Raw genomic sequence first — 19,840 nt, 5'->3', positions numbered from 1 at the left:
TCAATACAACAATATAATCTCATGCATATATCGAACATATACCATATTATCAACATTTACGAACAACAAACAACTTCACATTTCTCAAGGTACATAATTATGACAAGTCATTGGTCCCCTCATGGAACCCAAACCCAAACCCAAATAGTTAACATACCGGAACGTGGCATCCGATCCAATAGTTATGCCGGAACGTGGCAGCCGATCCGTTCGACATACCACAATCACAAACACAAGTACATTTTTATAATCATACAAATCGAGTCATGATTCAATAGCATTCGACAATCATATATCCTCATTTACAACAAGTGTGATCAATAATGCAACATCCACATACATACATCCATCATAATGAAGCAAGACAAGCATACATCACAGAATCATAGAATCACAACCATCACCTACCTCGAAACAAACTTGAAACTCTAAGAAACTTGATCCTTCCCTTTTCGGATTCGTTCCGCTTGTTCTTGGTCTACAAACAATCAATATAATATGAGAATCAATAAATAATCACTAATTACCAAAATTACTAACAATTCTATGAACCCTAGATCAAACCCATGATCCTAATCTCCTAATTAGGATTGTTTCCACCATAGATTCTAGATCAAGAACCCTCCCCCATCGATAATTACTCATTATATTACGTTGTACGGATCGAAAAATGGATTCGGAAAGTTAAAATCTTACCTTTAGCCTCAAGAATGGTGGAAAACTGTAAAGAATCGCCTGGGGTTCATTCCTTAGCTCTAAAAACCGAAAAGTGCAGAATAAAGATGTTTTGGGGTTTATTTACGACCTTAAGTCGCGGCTGTCCCGCCACAACGGCCTCACCCCGCTACAGCAGCCCCGCCAGAGCGATCAAAACCACCGCCAAAACGGCTTGCACGAAAGAGTGAGCTATTTTAATAATTTCAAGACCCCCATTTCACAACACACCTTTAACCAACGACGCTCAGAAAATACCGTTCACGCTAAGATCGATTCTGGGAGTTCTACTCACCCGAATTCAATTTCGTAAAGTCGTACGGATTCCTTAACGACTTATCTAACTACTCATGTAATCAAAATCATAAATAAATCACCCAATTTCTAGATTTCCCTACACCTTAATGACTCCGATTTCGTCCAAATATGGATTAGGTTGAGAAATTTCAATTTACTACGAAAAAAATTTCCGACCCAAATTTTTTCCCCGTTGGCTTTTCTATAACGACGGAAACCGATCGTTACAGTAAAAAACTATAAAAGCACAAACAAACAAATTAGAATTTAATAAAATTGGATATATTGGATTAGTAGCCTAACCCCAATGAACCCACCAATTTATTACCCCATCAGTTCATTTTTATTTGTCACAATTTGATTTGACATACCTACTAAGAAAATAATTATTTTCTCCATCTAACAATAGTTGTCTACTATACTATTTTGGATGTCCAACAATACTTGTCCACTTTATGAAATCAATGGGTAATTTTACACTTAGTTCCTAATTTACCTTTATCATTAATTATAGTCATTTCTCTATATTTCTCATTAATTATAATCATTTCTCTATTTTTAAAGACATTGCATTTATTATTATTTGTCATGTTGTGCTTTTCGAAAGTCAATTTGACTAATTTTTAAAGTTAAATTAGATTACATTAATTCGATATTTTAAACAAAAAAATTAGATATTCAAAAACTATACAAAAAGTACTATAAATTGCAATTTCTTGCATATCAATATGATAAAAAAATACATCATAAAATGTTAGACAAAGTTCTTATAGTTTGACTCTAAAAAAGAAAACCATAGCAATAAAGTGGACAGAGGGAGTATATTCAAAAGGTACTATAGTTTTTTTAGAAGTTTGCAAAGTCAATAATGGACAAGTATTATTGGACGAAGGGGAATATTGATATAAGTATTTTACCAAACTATCCCTATTAAATGATGTTTAGTAGTATTAGGTCTTGGAAAATGATTTGGAGAATAAGTATTAAATATTGAGGGTAAAACATGATTTTCTTTTTAAAACTTTTTTTAATATGTCAAAAGTGACAAATAAAAATAAAAATATATTTTAAGAATAAATTACAAATTAACTTGAACAGGGGAGTATTTCAATTCATTTGGATCCACTCAAATTAAGCTTAATGATGAGGCATACAATAAAGACATTGACCATAATTAGTGGTAGCATATCTGAAATTTTCCGACTTTAAAGGCATAATTAAAATTTAAAGTTTATTGATTCAAAATTCTAAGCATTTTATATTGTTGAGTTTTAAACTTTAAATTTATATGTATTCAATAATTTCTTATGATAAATAGTATAGAATTTGAATAAAAACTAATAAATTTAGTCGCATCCATAATCAAAATTCTAGCTCCACCCATTCAATAATCCCAATTGCAGGTTAAAAGAAAAAAAAAAAGTGTAAACCAAAGTTTTATAGCCAAGATTATAGTTTCAACATTCATTATTTCAAAGTGTGTTGGATTCAACATTCTACTAAAAACTTCTCTTTACTACCTTCCCCTTTTCAATGGGCCTAAATTAATTTTCTTCAAATGTTTCATACTTTCATTATATATATGTCCCACATCGATGAAACAATGCATTAGAAGAATCTTAGGCCTTCTAATTCTTTAAGAGGTTTATCTAAAAGATTTACAATATAACTAGGAAGACGTTTTAAATACCACACATGGGTTACTGGGCATGTGAGTTTGATATAGCCCATTTGATACCTTCGTATTCGAGAATCAACAAATTCGACTCTCCACTACAGAAAGAAAAAAAAGAAAAATCTAGTAAAGTAACTACTAGAACCAAATAGGCTTTCTACATATGCATTGTTTAAAACAATAATTTTTATCAGTTGTATATAAGTTTGAGGACTGGGATAAATTAAGGTTGAATTTTGTGATTTCTTGAAATTTTTGATAAATTGGTATTTGAGTTTCGCTTGAGATGTTTTTTTGACTCATATTTTACGAGATGATAAAATATGGCAAAAGCTATATCGCAGGTTAGTTTGTGTCGGAATCGATGTATTGGTTCATGTAGAATAGCAAAGGGAGCTATTCATGTTCAAGCAAAATTCAATAGTACTATTATCACTGTAAGATGTATGGAGTTGAGTAGTTTCTTGGTCCTTAGCTGATACTTCTGGAATTAAAGGTAGGAGAAGAATTTGCTGAACTTCTTGTGGATTAATGTCACTACCCTTCTCCGCATCATTTACTAAAACAATGATCTCATTATCTCCTATTCTAGCAAAAACCATCCATCAGAGCCATCGTTAACCCCTCGACTCAATGAAAGCTCTCCAAAAGCTTTGTTATCCAAAATTTTCACCAATTTTATTTGATCCTTATACCATTAATTAAGGTCTAAAAAAAATAAAATATACACAAATCTTATCCACATAACTAAATAAACAAGACATCAAATAAAGTTGAAACTAGAATTGTAGGGGATAACCAAATTAAGAGTAACCCTTCCAAAAATAGGCGTATGCCACTAATTGCAATGCACACACAATATTGGCGAAAGAATAGTTCGCTTTGTGCTCACTGCATGACTGCGTAATTTATGTCAAAATGTGTGTTACCATTTTATTCATAAAAACAAGTTGGTGCTTTCTCGTTGTGTTACAATGTGGGACTCACTCGTTCAATATTCCGTTTGTTCGCTCTTGTATCTCTTCTCTACCTCTTCCAACTTGTTCTTCATTTTCAAGTTCTCGTTATTTTTCCTTAAGGAAGACATTCTTGCTTTTGATAATTGATATGTATGTCAAACGCAAATCAGTAGTGCAGTATGTAACATAATTAAAAACCAAATCAAAATATGTTAACAATTTTTATATTTTTCTTATGTCAAAACTCATCAAAATATATTGGTTTTGTCCATGAATATACTATAAGCTTCTTTATATAAACAAAGAATTAAATATTTCAAGGAAATACGAACATTCTCTAGCAACAAAGAAATCTTAACGAAAACAACTACTTATGCAAGATCATCCTATGTATACAAAGATTGAGAAGAAAGAAGAGTTGTAAACGGAATAAGGGCGAAATCCTCCCCTTTCCTTGGGCAGTGAACAAGGACGGGATGAGCTGGAATGATGACCTTCACCACACAAGCTCGAACGACCAACTAGAAACCTAGACAGAAACTTAAACCCAACACCGAAACTATTATCTCTTTTCTTTCGAAATGTATTTTCAGTAAGTATTTCCAAATTTTCTGCTCAAACTCTCTCTGTATTTTTCACTCCAAAAAATCCAACCAAAAATCTCCAACCTTTTACAACTCTCTGTCTCCAATATTTTCTAACTTAAAAGAATTTTTTTTTCCCAACACTAAAGAGGAAGAGAGTATATAAATGAGATTTCTACGGTTCCCCATTTTTGGGGGAAATGGACGAAATCGAATTCAAGGTCAAGGGAGATTTCTAGGGTTCCCCAACACTGTTGTTCGTCTGCTGTGTGTCGCGTTTGGGACAAGCGTGAAGACGACGTTCCTCCTCTGTTTGTCGTTGCTTATTTTGGAACGTTGTATGTATTGTATGTTGGGGTGCTTATTGCAAAAGAAGTAGGTATTGGATTTGAAAGTGAGTTGTTGAGAATTGTTATAAGAATTGGGCTGGCTGGGATTTTGTTTGGATGGGTTGGCTACTGGATGTAATGAATTGGGCTAGAAATTAGACCCAAAATTGGACTAAGAAGAGTTGAAGAAATTGGTTGGATTGGAATTGAGAAATTGGCCAATTGGATTAAGGACTTAGCTAAATTGAGTTAATTAGTAAATTCGACTAATAATTAAATAGGAAGAATTAATATAATTAATTAATGAGCTTCTTAATCTTAACGAAATAAAATAATTAACTTGATTGTAAACTAATTATTCAAAATTATAACCATAATTTAAACTAAACTAGTTTAATAAAATATTTACTAAAATTAAAATCGTTTTTTAGAAGATTTTCGAAATGTTTATAAAATATACTAATTATATAAAACATATATATTACTTAAAAATTATAAAAATGATAAAATTAATTAAAAGTAACTTGAAAAATATTTTGAACTTAATAAAAACTAATTATTTCAAATCGTTCAGAATTTAAGAAGCTCGGTGATTAATCCATATTGTGGAGGTCCAAAATTGGGTGTCAACAAATGTTTTTTATTTTAATGTATTAGAAAAAAAGCTACTTTTATTATATATTTGAATTTGGTTTTCATTAACTTTGTTAGTTTTGTATTTACAGTTGTTCGAGCTAGTTTGATACTCTATATAGTACTTACATACCAAATTGAAGCTAGTATGTCTACCTCAAAAGCCTAAACAATTGAGAAGAACTGGGAGAAGCTCGTAGATACGAGACAGGAGATAGACCAGCGAACAAATAATATTAAAAATCAGCAAGAAAGTGGGACTGATACTAGGAAAGAAAGATTTGAGCTAGGCCACAACTGAACTTTGGAAGTTGAAAGACAAAGAGGATCAACTCGAAGACAAATTGGAGAAATCTGGGGTTCCTAAAAGAATGCTTTAGTGCTCTTTATTCAATTATTTATTGATTTTTCAAGTTATTTACTATAATGTTTAGATTCTACTTAGTCTATTGATTTTTCAAGTTATTGTGATATATTATTAAAATAAGAGATAAATATAAAAAACATACCTAAACTATTCCATTTTTTTTAGTTTCATACTTAAACTATTGAGAGTGTGAGTTTCAGACCTAAACTATCATTTTTTAGTTTGAGAAACACACCCCAGTGGTGTGTGTAATACACTCTCTCTTTTATTTGAAAAAACCTTGACACATGACATTCCACATGGATAAAATATTTACCTTGATAAAAATTAAATAATAAACTATTAATAATTAATATTAATTAAAAATTAAAGTATTACTATCCATAAAAAAAAATTATTTTTAAAAAAATTATTTTTTTTACCCACTCCACCACCTCGTTTACATACCCCCAAAAAAAAATTGATATTTTTTTATTTTATAAAAAATAAAAATTCTACCCCAATTTATTTAACCCTCCGGTCCTTATTATTTTTATTTTTTTTACATTTTTCTCATTTTGTGTTAAATATGTACGTACATATATTTTTAGAATTTTTTTTATTGGAAGCGGAGAGTTATGTGGGGAGAGTAGAATTATTTAAAAAAATAAAAAATAATATCTAAATTAGTATTTGAAAAGGGGGAGGGAGAGGAGATGAAGTAAAAAAAAAAAACTTTTATAAAAGAAATTTAAACAAAAAAAAAAATGGCCGTGGGGTGGGGGTGAGAGGAAGTGATGGAGTGGGGTGAGAAAAATATTTTACATTTTATTTTATAAAAGAAATACTATTTTTTTGGATAATAATTTTTAAATTTTTAAATTTTAACTAATACTAATAATTTATTTAATTTTTATCAAAGTTGAATATTTTGTCCATATGGAGTGTGATGTGATAATTTTTTAAAATAAAAGAGAGAGTGTATTACACATACCATGATGAGAGTGGTATAAAAGATAGAGGTGTGTTTCTCAAACTAAAAAATGATAGTTTAGGTATGAAACTCACACTCTCAATAGTTTATGTATGAAACTCAAAAAAAGGGTATAGTTTAAGTGTGTTTTTGACACTTATCTCTTAAAATAAAGGAAAGTTTAGTTTAAAGTACATGCGGATCGCATTGATTTGAGAATTTATCTATTCAACTTTTAGTCTTAACATTTTTATTTCAGTTAAATAAAATTGTTTGTCTTAAACCAATCATACGACATAATGTCACTCTATTTACCCTAGATGTTTAATACTCGCATTGGGTCTCAATTAATCGGGATTTGCGTCGTGTAAAAGAAAAAGTGCTCCCTAATAAAATTCTTTCCATACCCAGAAATTGAATTCGAGACTTTTGATTAAGGATGAAAAGATCTTATTTATCACACCAGAATCCTTATTAATGCTCTCATTTCACTTTGTTATGATTATTTGGAAGTGTAAAATGGTATGTTTGATCGTCAATGTTTATGCATGTTGATGAAGATGTTGCATTCTTTGGATATACACATATATGTTCATGGCCAATTTTAATTTGGTTAATTTATAAACAACTGGTTCCAAAGTTTGTTTGTATAAAAATGTATAGGCAAATTTGAGTTAATCAATATAGGTTATAGTTCATTCCCCTTACCATGTTTTGGGCAGGTCAATAAAATATTGTGATTTTTCACCTATACTATGCTTCCTATATTATATAGTATATAAAGGTAGATTATTTCAACAATCACAATGAATGATTTTGAGTTTTGAAGAAAGTAAAACTACTACACGGTTGCATACATGCAATTATATGCATTGACAAAAAAAAAAGCTAGTGCTTCTTGAAATATTTGCCTAAATAATTTGCATATTGTTATTCTTAATGAATGAGATCTCCAAGAATATAATAAAGTAAAGAACACTTCCCTTTATTTTAATATCTAAAAATAAACAAAGAAAAAAATTAGTGAATGGAATATAAAATTCGAAGTTCTAAATCCCTAAATCTAAGACATAGTAGAAACTAAAAAAAATTCTGGTAACTAACACCATTTTTCATCAATTTGTGTTCGATCTTAGTCTCTTTATCTTTTAATTCATTGAGCTAGATCATTTGAGACATCAAATCTATCTTTCCTCGAATCATAACCATGACTTAATATAGTTTGTTCGCTCTTGTATCTCTTCCCTGCCTCTTTCAACTTATTCTTCATTTTCAAGTTCTCGTTATTTTTTCTTGAAGAAAACATTCTTACTTTTGATAGGCATGTCAAACTCAAATCAGTTGTGCAGTATGTAACATAATTAAAAACCAAACAAAAATATGTTAACAATTTTTATATTTTCTTATGTCAAAACATATTGATTTTGTCTATGAATATACTATAAGCCTCTTTATATAATTAAACAAAAAATTAAATAGTAAAGAACAAAGAACAAAGAAGAGCAACATTCACTATAACAAAACCATTTTTTACCATATTAAATATACAAATTAACAAAGAGCGTTAAAATCTTTATTGGTTTTAGTTAATTGTCATTGGATTTAATATCACTATAGGTTTTAGGAACATTTACAAAAAGTGTTAATTGCCGCTAAAAATATATATTTAGTGGCAACTAAGCTATAACTGTTAATTAATTACCGCTAAAAATCATTTTTGGTGTAGTGATTATTGCTACATTCTTAAGAAAAACTAAGAACATAAAGTTAAAGAACTTATGCCTGCAATTCATTCCTTATTATTTTTTTGTGTTTTAATAGTGCCAATTAAAAATATTATTTCTACTAAAAACAAAAATTACCATATTGTAGACCAGGAATATATATTCGATTGCAAAGTTAATCTCAAGAAATTAAGACACTTGGAAATATATCTTAGGAAAAGTTTAACTCAAGAAATTAAGAGAGGAAAAAGAAAAGGAAATGTTTCCATGAAATAATAAAATAATAATACTATACGAGAAGAATGTTAGTTTAGCATAATGTAAAAACATATTTATTTTCTTACTATTGTATTTAGTTTTGATGGTACTTAATTTTCTTCTAGTTTTTTCCTAACTTGAGTTACTTTAACATAAAAGAACGAAACAAACCCAAAAAAAAAAAAAAAAAAAAAAGAACTCTCTTCCAATATGTTATATTTCCTTATTTCATTTATTAAAATTTTCTTTTCTTTGTCCACTCAAAAAAAACTAAAAAAAAAAAAAAAAAAAAAAAGAACTCTCTTCCAATATGTTATATTTCCTTATTTCATTTATTAAAATTTTCTTTTCTTTGTCCACTCTTTTATTGGAGTTTAATTACTTTTCCAATATTTTCCTTGACGATTTTCTTTCAAAATATGGAAATTCTTATTTTTAGTAATATTTACATTAATTTGTACGAGTAAAAAAGAGAGAAAATTAAGGAAAAAACTAAGTTATTGATGTCTATATAAACAACCAATGGAGTATTATGCATGTAATAAACTGAGTAATACGCTTCATCATCTCAATGTAAGTTCATGGTCACAAAATTGATACTAGATGTTTTTTTCTTTTAATGTATTAGAAAAGAAGCTACTTTAATTATATGTGATATTTTGAATTTGGTTTTCATTAACTTTGTTAGTTTTGTATTTACAGTTGTTCGAGCTAGTTTGATACTCTATATAGTACTTGCATACCAAATTGAAGCAAGAATGTCTACCTCAAAAGCCAAAACAATTGAGAAGAACTGGGAGAAGCTCGTAGATACAAGACATGAGATAGATCAGCGAACAAATAATATTCAAAATCAGCAAGAAAGTGGGACTGATACCAGGAAAGAAAGATTTGAGGCCACAAGTGATCTTTGGAAGTTGAAGGACAAAGAGGATCAACTCGAAGACAGATTGGAGAAATCTGGGGTTCCTAAAAGAATGCTTTAGTGCTCTTTATTCAATTACTTATTGATTTTGCAAGTTATTTACTATAATGTTTAGATTCTACTTAGTCTATAGATTTAGAGTTTTCATTTTTCCCTATTTGTTACTAGGAGTTCAAGTTATTTTGATATATTATTAAAATAAAGGAAAGTTTAGTTTAAAGTACATGCAGATCTCATTGATTAAGAATTTATCTAATTCAACTTTTAGTTTAACGTTTTTATTTGATCAGTTAACGTATAGGATTTTTTTTATATCCATAATTAAATCTATCTATATGTGTGACATAGTCCGAAGCCTTTCAGAATAGAGTGGGAAGTCTAATTTATTTCAAAATATTTTGACCTTAAGCCATTTATTACTTTTTGTTCTTCAAATTTATACAATAATATCATACTCGGTTTAGTCTCACAAATAGGGTCTGGAGAAAGTGTTATATACACAGACCTTACCCTTTTACAACACCATCTTACTGGGATTGGACTCAACACATACACATCCAATACCAATCCTCGTCCTCATTAAGGTTCCTAAGGGTAGCCAGATGTACTAAGATCCCGTTTTGAGCATGTCAATAAAAAGACCGGACCATATTGGGTCTATTGAGGTTCCTAGTAGATCTTTGTGCAAGGCCTACAAGAGTACTCACAAGTGAGGTTTGAGTAGGGTGAGGTGTTTGCAAATTTTACTACTTGCTACCTAAGGAGAGGTAGAGAGATTGTTTCCAATATAAGATCGTACTCGACTAGATAACCAATTGCAAACATTTAGAAGGCACAACTTTCCATGATTAGATTGCCCAAACAAGGGAGTATATATATGTAATATTGATCTTAACTACCATGCTGCATATATAATACTCAGACTTCCACTATACCATTCTCACTAACAAAATAAAATGTAAACATCTTAAAATATACCACATAGTAAGAAGATAATCTAGAGATGTTAATTTAAATTTCATCTCACTGTTGATGCTAATATCTAATAAATGTAGCCCTTAATTCAAATATTTAAGAAAAAATTGAGCAAGTTTAAGAGACAAAAAGTATAGCTCTCCTTCATATTTTTTTTAATGCATTTAAGATTTGATTCCTTTGTTGGTGATCATGTAAAATATATGTTCACTGGTGATAGTAGATGAAGTAGTGCAAAAAATGTGATGGGTTAAATATCTTACACCAAATCAATATCGACAATTTTCAATTTATTTTTGAAGAGTTCATTTAACTTTGTAAATTGTTTGCTATCCTCCGTTGTTAGTTTTGCTTTGTGAGTACGAGTACGTTTTGATTGATATGCAAAACTAGTTATTCAGACAAACAAGGTGAATCTAGTATTTAAAGATAGAATACTTGAAGTGCAAGTTTAGTGGTGCAATATATGAATCTGGTGTGGAAGTGAGGTTTGATACTTTGGTCATTCACAGGGGCGGCTGGTTAGGCTTTAAAAAAAGTCCTTGGCCTTAGGCCCCCAATTTTAGGGGCCCCCATTTTTTAGTTAATTAGGTAGGATTAAAATAAAAAAAATAAAAATAGAACTAAGACAATAAATGCAAAGGCCCCATTTTTTAGTTAATTAGGAAGGATTAAATTTTAAAAAAATAAAATTATTAGAACTAAGACAATAAATGCAAAAAGCTTAATGAAGTGATAGTCTGATAGATATGACTATGACTTTTTAACTTTCCAATAAAAAGTTGTGTTACTTTTTTTTTAATGTACAAGTTATTCTTTTTTTTTTACCTTATTTTTTTTTTCTAATTTTTTTTTTTATATATTCTATCCTCCTCCCTTCTATTTCTTCTCACTTTCTGTTTTCTAATCTTACATCTCTCTCTTATTCAAAGCTTAAAAATTTACTTGTTCTATTGATAGTTTATATTTTAAATTTGGAGAAAAGTATATTGCAGCAGCCCGATTCATTTTCAGAAATCAAGTCTTCATAGCTTTTGAATTCGGTAATATCATTCTAATTTCTAATATTATTTTTGTTTTGTGTCTTATGTTTATTATATTTTTTATTTGATATTATAAATAGTGTTTAAAATATTTGTTAGATTTTAATATGTCAACTAGAAAATATGAATCCGGTCATTTCAAAACTTTAAAAGAAAAAGAAAAAGTTCGATAACTTGATAAATCTCAAAAAGGTGCTCTTGATAAATTTTTGGAAAACAATGTTAAAATTAATAAAAAAGGTAGGGGAATGCTCTTTAGAAGAACAAGTTACTAACTTAGTTGAAGTTGAGTTAATTAATGATATAAACCAAAAAGAAGAAGAAGGAGAGAAAATTAGTGAAAAGTCGGATGTAGATTCCCAAGAAAATCAAGAACTTATAAATGAATTAAATAATCATACTCCTAAAAATATATATGATCCTAGTCAATGGAATATTGTTGATACAAAGTTAAGAGACTTATTAGTAGAAAAGGGATCAATTAGAATTACCTACACATTGTTTTCCAATGGATAAATTTTTAAGGCACTTTTCTACTACATATTATTTTCAAAAGTTGGCAAATGGAGAAAGACATGAAAGAAGATGGTTAGTTTATTCCAAAGATTTGAATAAGGTATTTTGTTTTTGTTGTAAGTTATTTAATACGACATTTAATGCAACAAATAATAAGTTAGCTAATGAAGGTAGTAGAGATTGGAAAAATCTTACTACTAAGCTTAGAACCCATGAAACAACTAGCCAACATATTATTAATATGAGTTCATGGATTGATTTAGAATTTAGATTGCGTAATAATAAAACAATCGATAAAAACATTCAAGACCAAATTAATAGAGATAGAGAACATTGGAAAAATGTATTGTCAAGAATTATTTCCGTCATAAAAACTCTTGGAAGAAATAATTTAGCATTTAGGGGAAAAAAATGAAAAAATCTATCAAGAAAATAACGGAAATTTCTTGGGTCTTATTGAAATGATTGCAGAATTTGTTCCAATTATGCAAGAACATATTCGACGAATCAAACATGATGAAATTCATAATCATTATCTTGGACATAATATACAAAATGAATTAATAAATTTATTGGCAAGTGAAATTAAGAACAAGATTATTGAAAAAGTTATAAAAACAAAGTATTTTTCTATCATACTTGATTGCACGCCAGATACAAGTCATCAAGACCAAATGTCTTTTATAATACAGAGTGTAGATATTTCGGCAACTCCAATAAATGTAACCGAATATTTCTTAGAATTCTTAAAAGTGGATGATACAAGTGGAAAAGGTCTTTTTGAAGTTATTTTAGATGAAATAAAATGTATTGGACTTGATATTGATAATTTAAGAGGACAAGGATATGATAATGGGTCTAATATGAAGGGAAAACATCAAGGAGTGCAAAAAAGACTTCTTGACATAAATCCTAGATCATTTTATACACCATGTGGTTGTCATAATCTAAATTTGGTACTTTGTGATATGGTTAATTCTTGTACGAAAGCTATATCATTCTTTGGAGTGATACAACATATATATTCACTATTTTCTTCGTCTACTAAGTGGTGGAAATTTTTAAAAGATAGTGTACCTAGTTTAACTCTTAAATCATTGTCACAAACACGGTGAAAAAGTTGTATTGAAAGTGTTAAAGCAATAAGGTTTCAAACTCCACAAATAAGAGATGCTTTATTTAAATTAGAAGAAGTTAGTGATGATCCAAAATTAAAAGTGAAGCTAATTGTTTAGCAATTTTTGAGCTTGAAAATTTTGAATTTTTATTGGATATGACTATTTGGTATGATGTATTATTTGCTGTAAATTCAATTAGCAAAAGTTTACAATCAAAAGATATGCATATTGATGTCGCTATAGATCAATTAAGAGGTTTAGTTTCTTTTTTTAAAACATATAGAGAAGAAGGATTTTACAAGTGCTATGATTTCGGCTAAGGAAATTGCATTAGAGATGAATATAGAACTTGTATTTTGTAAGAAATGTGTAATTTATAGAAGAAAACAATTTGATGAGAATGTTGATAATGAAATCACAAGATCTCTTGAAAAATCATTTAGAGTTGATTACTTCTTATACGTAGTAGACCAAGCCATCTTTTTACTTTCAAATAGATTTGAACAATTTGAAGTATATGAAAATATTTTTGGTTTTCTATTTAGTGGGAAAAAATTGAGATCATTAGATGATGAGAATTTAAAAAAATATTGTCTTAATCTTGAATGTTCCTTAAAACATAATACTCACTCCGATATTGACGGTTTAGACTTATTTTCTGAATTAAAAGTGTTAAGGGAAATCATAAAAGTAGAAGACAATACTCTAATTGAGATACTCAATCAAATAAAAAGACTTGATTCTTTTCCAAATGCTTACATTGCTTATAGAATAATGTTAACAATTCCCGTAACAGTCGCCTCAGCCGAAATAAGTTTTTCAAAATTAAAAATAATAAAATCTTATTTAAGATCGACAATATCTCAAGAAAGATTAAGTGGTTTGGTTATATTATCGATTGGAAAAGAATTATTAGAAGAGATTGACTACACAAAAATTATTAACAACTTTGCATCTCAAAAAGCTAGAAAAATAGATTTAAAATAAAAATATTTATAATTTTTTTTAAGGCCTCTAGTTTGATTTTGGCCTTAGGCCACCAACGGGTTTGAGCCACCCCTGGTCATTCAAAAGAAAGGATTGGGAGTATTCTCTTTCTAACTTCTCTCTAACACCTGCTAAGAACCTTCGGAGCTCCCCATGGAAACTCGCAGAACAACCCTGGTTGCGAAGCGAAACAATCTAGACCCACAAAGCCAACAACAAATGGATTATCCTCCATTGAATAATCTTAAAATCACCCCAACTCCGAACAGCCAGAGCAGCAAAATAGGCCCGCCTCTAAATTTTGTAGCAGCATTAAGAGGAAGGAGGAAGATACGACTTCCACATCGGCCCTATGACTTGAAAGAAGGAAAACCAGTTGTCTCCTTCTCTAAGGAAGAAAATGATATGTTAGCTGAAACTTGCAAGCTCACCCTCATAAGCAAGTTCACAAAAATTCGCCCCTCGATTGAGAAAATTAGGGACGAGTTTAAGACGTCTATTCTTCTAAAAGAATCTGTCAAGATAGGAGCCTACAATATGAACCATATCTTTTTGGAGTTTGATTTAGAGGAAGATCATAGAAATGTGTATGGTAGGAACTTCCTTACCCTCTGCAATACGCAGATGAAACTGCTAAAATGGAAGTTTGATTTTAGGCCCGAGGCTGAGACCCTTAGCTCCAGTCTGGATCAATCTTCCAGATCTGAGATGGCATTTTTTTGAATGAGATGCACTTTGTAGAATTGTGGCTCCTATTGGAGTTCCAATCATTGCGGATAAAGCAACCCTTTCAAAAACTAGACCAACTACGACAAAAATTAAAGTGGAGATTGACATCACTAAGGCTCAGATCTCGAAAATCCAAATTGTGGTCAAGAATGAAGATGGAGAGCTCGAGTCTACTAATCAAAGGGTGGAGTATGAAAATGTGCCGGAGTACTGCTTTAATTGTAAAGCTCAGGGTCACAATGACGAGAACTGCAGGATTTTACATCCTGAACTCAGAGGAAGTGATAACAAAAACAGTACAAACGAGACACAAATGCAGCAACAAAAGAAAGTAGAAGACCTGAATGAGGCGTCAACGAACTCTAATGGTATGCAGAAAGGAAGGAATGAAAGTTCAACAATCAAAGGGGACAAAATAAGTGGAAGTGAAGTTAAAAGTAAAAGTTCAGAAGAGGATGAAGGATGGACGACAGTGTCTAAAGGGAAAGGAAAAATCAAAATTCAGGGGAATAATGGTCAGGGTAATCAAAAGACCATCGAAACGGAGAATAAATTTATCTTTACAGTAAAGGAAGTGGGAAACAAGGCTGAAGACAGACCAAGTGAAACCTCCAACTTGTTTGACATCACTTTCACAGCTCAGGAAAAGCCTAACATTGAAAACATAAGCTCAAAAAGAGGCAAGAGGAAAGTCACCGCCACACTAAGATGAATACAGGAGAATGCTAACCAGGCTGCAGTTAGGAAGGCTAGAATACAAAAGAAAGTGGTTGAGACCTTTAGCCCTCCTATGAAAGAAGAACAAGAAGTAAGAAAATAGATAAGGAAGAAAGGGAGGAACAGGATGCACAACGAAGGGACAACAACAAAGTCCTCACGATTCACGACAACAAGGAGAAAAAGAATAACAACATAGTTGAAGAGAAACCCCACACTAAAAAACAGGTTAATTTGGAAGCTGTAGAAAACTTGGCCCCGGTAGATCGAGGAAAAATATAGGTCCAAGAACCAAAGGAGAACAACAACCCAGGAATAGACGACAAAATGGAAGACGAATACAACCACTATGAATCAGTCTCAGAGGAGGAGATGGAGGAATACCACTTCCATGATATTCCAGATCAAACTCCTGAGAGTGAATTCAACAAAGTCAATGGAGAAAATCAGGGAGTTATTACCAACTCTAAGGAAACAATTACAAACGAGAATAATCTTTATTCGGTTCATATCACACTAGCCACTGAAGGAACTTCTGTAGCTGAAAAGGATTGTTCCATGGTGGAAAGTAATAATTCTTCTCAAAATAATATGCTTAGTTCCATACCTAATAGTTTTTAATGATTAATATCATCTCATGGAATATTAGGAGTGTTAGGACCCAAAGTGCATTTGAAAGGCTTAAGAATATGAAACACCAATTTAACACTTCTTTCGTTAGCCTATAAGATCCCTTCGTCAAAGCAGATCAGATAGAATACTATATGAGGATGCTAGACATGTAGGGTTCTTATGCTAATGTTAATAACAAAATTTGGCTTTTGTGGACAAACGATATCAATATCACAATTCTTCATGATACTGAGCAACATATTACATGCTATGCTAATCATACAACCTCAGGGACTAACTTTCATATATCCTTGGTATATGCCAAATACAGGACTAATATGAGAAGAGACTTATGTGAGGACTTGGTTTCTATCCCAAACAATTTCCAAGGTCCCTGGAGCATTGTGGGAGATTTCAATGTAATTGTTGAGGTCGAGGAAAAGCTAAGAGGAACCCTATACAGATTGGAGAAGAGTTTTGAATTCTTAAATTTTATGGAAGATGCTGGTGTCCAAGATACTGGTTTTGCGGGGAACATATTTACGTGGTGTAATAACAGGGATGCTCCGAGCACTATCTGGAAAAGGTTGGATAGAATGTTATATAATTCAGAATGGTTTGATCACTTCTCCAAAACAACAGTGTCTCACTTGGCTAGAACCTGTTCTGATCATGCACCTTTGGTGATCCAACTCTCTAGTGAGGAAGAGGAGTTTAAGAGATACTTTAGGTTCCTTAATACTTGGATAGAACACCTTCAATTCCTCGATACAGTTCGAGGAATATGGAATATCGAATGTCATGGAAATCCAATGTGGGTACCTCATCAAAAACTAAAAAAAACGGCTACTCATCTCAGCACCTGGTCCAAAGCTACATATGGAGATTTTTATGAAGTTTCCAAGAGACTGGAAAAAGAGATCATAAACTTGGAACAAACCATGCAGTCTGACAGGTCTCCAACTACAAGAACTATACTCAACAAGACAAAAGCTGAGTATGTGTCTTACTTAAAAATCCAAGAGAACATTCTGAGACAAAAAGTGAAAGTGAGATGGCTAGTAGATGGGGATACAAACACAGCACACTTCCATAAGGTTATCAAAGAAAGATGAAGTAGGACTGGGATCAATAAGATAATGGACGAGGATCAACAATGGGTGGAAGGTAATGCTAATGTGGCCGAAGCAGGAGTTAAGTACTTTAAAGGAATATTTGGTCAGGTCCGTGACTATAATGACTTCCAAGCCTTGGAGGGTATCAACATTACTATCACAGATGATATCAACCATACATTGACAACATTTTCGATGGAGGAAAAGATCAGAAGCAACTTGATGACCATGGATCCTGACAGTGCCCCTGGGCTTGATGGATTCACAACTAAGTTTTTTCAGACTTGTTGGAGAGTGGTAGCCCCTGAGGTTACTAAAGCTTTGCATTCTTTATTTTGTGGTGTTAGTCTTCCTAAGTGATTTACTCATACTAACATTGCCATGATCCCCAAAATTAATCACCCCCAATAATTTTCTGATATGAGGCCTATTAGCCTTTGTAATGTAATTAGTAAAATTTTCTCTAAAGTTCTGAATTCCAGACTTAGTAAGGTGCTTCCACTTTTGATTAGTAATAATCAAAGTGGTTTCATCAAGGGTAGATCAATTACTGAGAACATTCTTCTTGCTCAAGAAATTATTCAGGACATAGGCTCTACTAATGTGGAAGGCAATGTTGTTCTTAAATTAGACATGGCTAAAGCTTATGATACAGTGTCTTGGCCTTATCTGTGCATTCTCATGAGAAAGATGGGGTTCTGTGAATTATGGATTGACTTAATTTTTAGATATATCTCTAGTAACTGGTATTCCCTACTAGTTAATAGAAGTAGGTATGATTTTTTTCAATCCAATAGGGGTCTCAGACAAGGAGACCCTCTCTCTCATTCCTTGTTTGTTATTAGTGCTGAATTTCTCTCTTTTAAACTTAACAACCTTAATCATAATCTTGAATTCATTGGATTTAGCATGAATAAAAGGCGCCCAATCATTAATCATCTAGTATTTGCTGATGACATTATCTTATTTTCTAGTGGATGCAGGAGATCTCTGGAGTTAATGATGAAAGTTTTGGGCAACTACGAAAAAGTTTCAGGACAAGAGGTTAACAAGATGAAATCTAGTGTGTCACTTTCTAGCAAAGAACACTCCCAATCTAAGCAAAGGATTCAGGAGATCACTGGTATGACTTACAAAAGTCTACCAATCAAGTACTTAGGCTGCCCACTATATGAAGGGAGGAAGAACAATGCTTTGTTCTCTGGAATGATGAGCAAAATACTTCACAGGATCAGAGGTTGACAAACTAAATTTCTTTCAATAGGAGGAAAAAGTGTTTTGATTAATCATGTACTGCACTCGCTTCCAGTCTACACCCTAGCAGCAATCCATCCTCCTATTGGTGTGCTAAACCAAATGGAAGACATGTTTAACAGATTTCTTTGGGGTAGTTCGGGTGAGAAAAAAAAATACACTGGGACTCTTGGAACTCGATGTGCTACCCATGTGATGAAGGAGGTGTCTCTTTCAGAAGACTTCCAGACATTTGCAAAGATTTTACTACCAAACAGTGGTGGACCGTAAGGGCAACTAACTCTTTATGGAAGGAGTTTTTAATGGCTAAGTATTGCCAAAGGATTCATCCTGTGATTAAGAGGTGGTACTCGGGAAACTCTCACTCTTGGAATGCTATGTGCAAAATCAAAAGTACTATGGATCAATATATACTGTGGAAAATACGCAGAAGAGATGTCTCAGTGTGGCAAGATAATTTGACAAGATTTGGAGCTCTCTGGCAATTTTTCCCTGATGATAGAAAACCAAGAGTGCAAAAAATTTATGACATCTACATCAATGGACAATGGCATTAGGGAGGTTGGGACATTTTCATACCTAATCATGTGATGGAGCATATTCATAGTATGAATGTAGATTTGAACTTGAATATCGATGATAGGCCTATTTGGACTCCAACGCAAAATGGTTCCTTCACAATGGCCTCGGCTTGGGAAATTCAGAGGCAAAGGAATGCTAAGAGCTGGTTTGATTCCAGCACCTGGTGTAAGAAAGTGCCCCTCAAGATGAGTTTCATCCTGTGGAGAGTAGTGAGAGACAGAATACCTACAGATTCTAGACTCACAAAGATGGGAATTGCTATGTCGTCAAGATGTTGCTGCTGCAAATCACCTCAGAAGGAAGATGTTGACCACTTCAGTTGCTCTGGGGAATTTGAAAAAAAGATTTGGTCAATTCTTTGTGGACCACTGGGGATTCCTTTCGATAACATTCCCATCAGAATGTTAATCAAGTTCTGGTGGACTTGGAAAACAAAGAATCCAGTCCTGAACATGCTAATGAAATGTCTCCCTGCTATCACCTTGTGGGAAGTGTGGAAAGCAAGATGTGGGGATAAATACAGTAAGGACTATTACAACACAAAGAAAACTATTAACAATATCTCTACATCTTTAGTCCTGATTCTTAAAGGACAATTTGAGAAGATTAAGGTAGACCCTGACTGGGAATCAGTCCGTTACTTGCTGATAAGCAACATCTCCAACAAAAGAATTGTTCAGGTTAAATGGTTGAATCCCTCTAACAGCTTTGTGAAGATTAATTCTGACGGAAGTTGTAAAGATGGTTATTGTGGAGGCGGAGGGGTGATTCGAGA

The sequence above is a fragment of the Solanum tuberosum genome, unplaced genomic scaffold (genome assembly GCF_000226075.1).
Source record: "Solanum tuberosum cultivar DM 1-3 516 R44 unplaced genomic scaffold, SolTub_3.0 scf00052, whole genome shotgun sequence".
Lineage (NCBI taxonomy): Eukaryota > Viridiplantae > Streptophyta > Magnoliopsida > Solanales > Solanaceae > Solanum > Solanum tuberosum.
The sequence above is the reverse complement of the archived record's forward strand: the minus strand, read 5'-3'. Positions refer to the sequence as shown.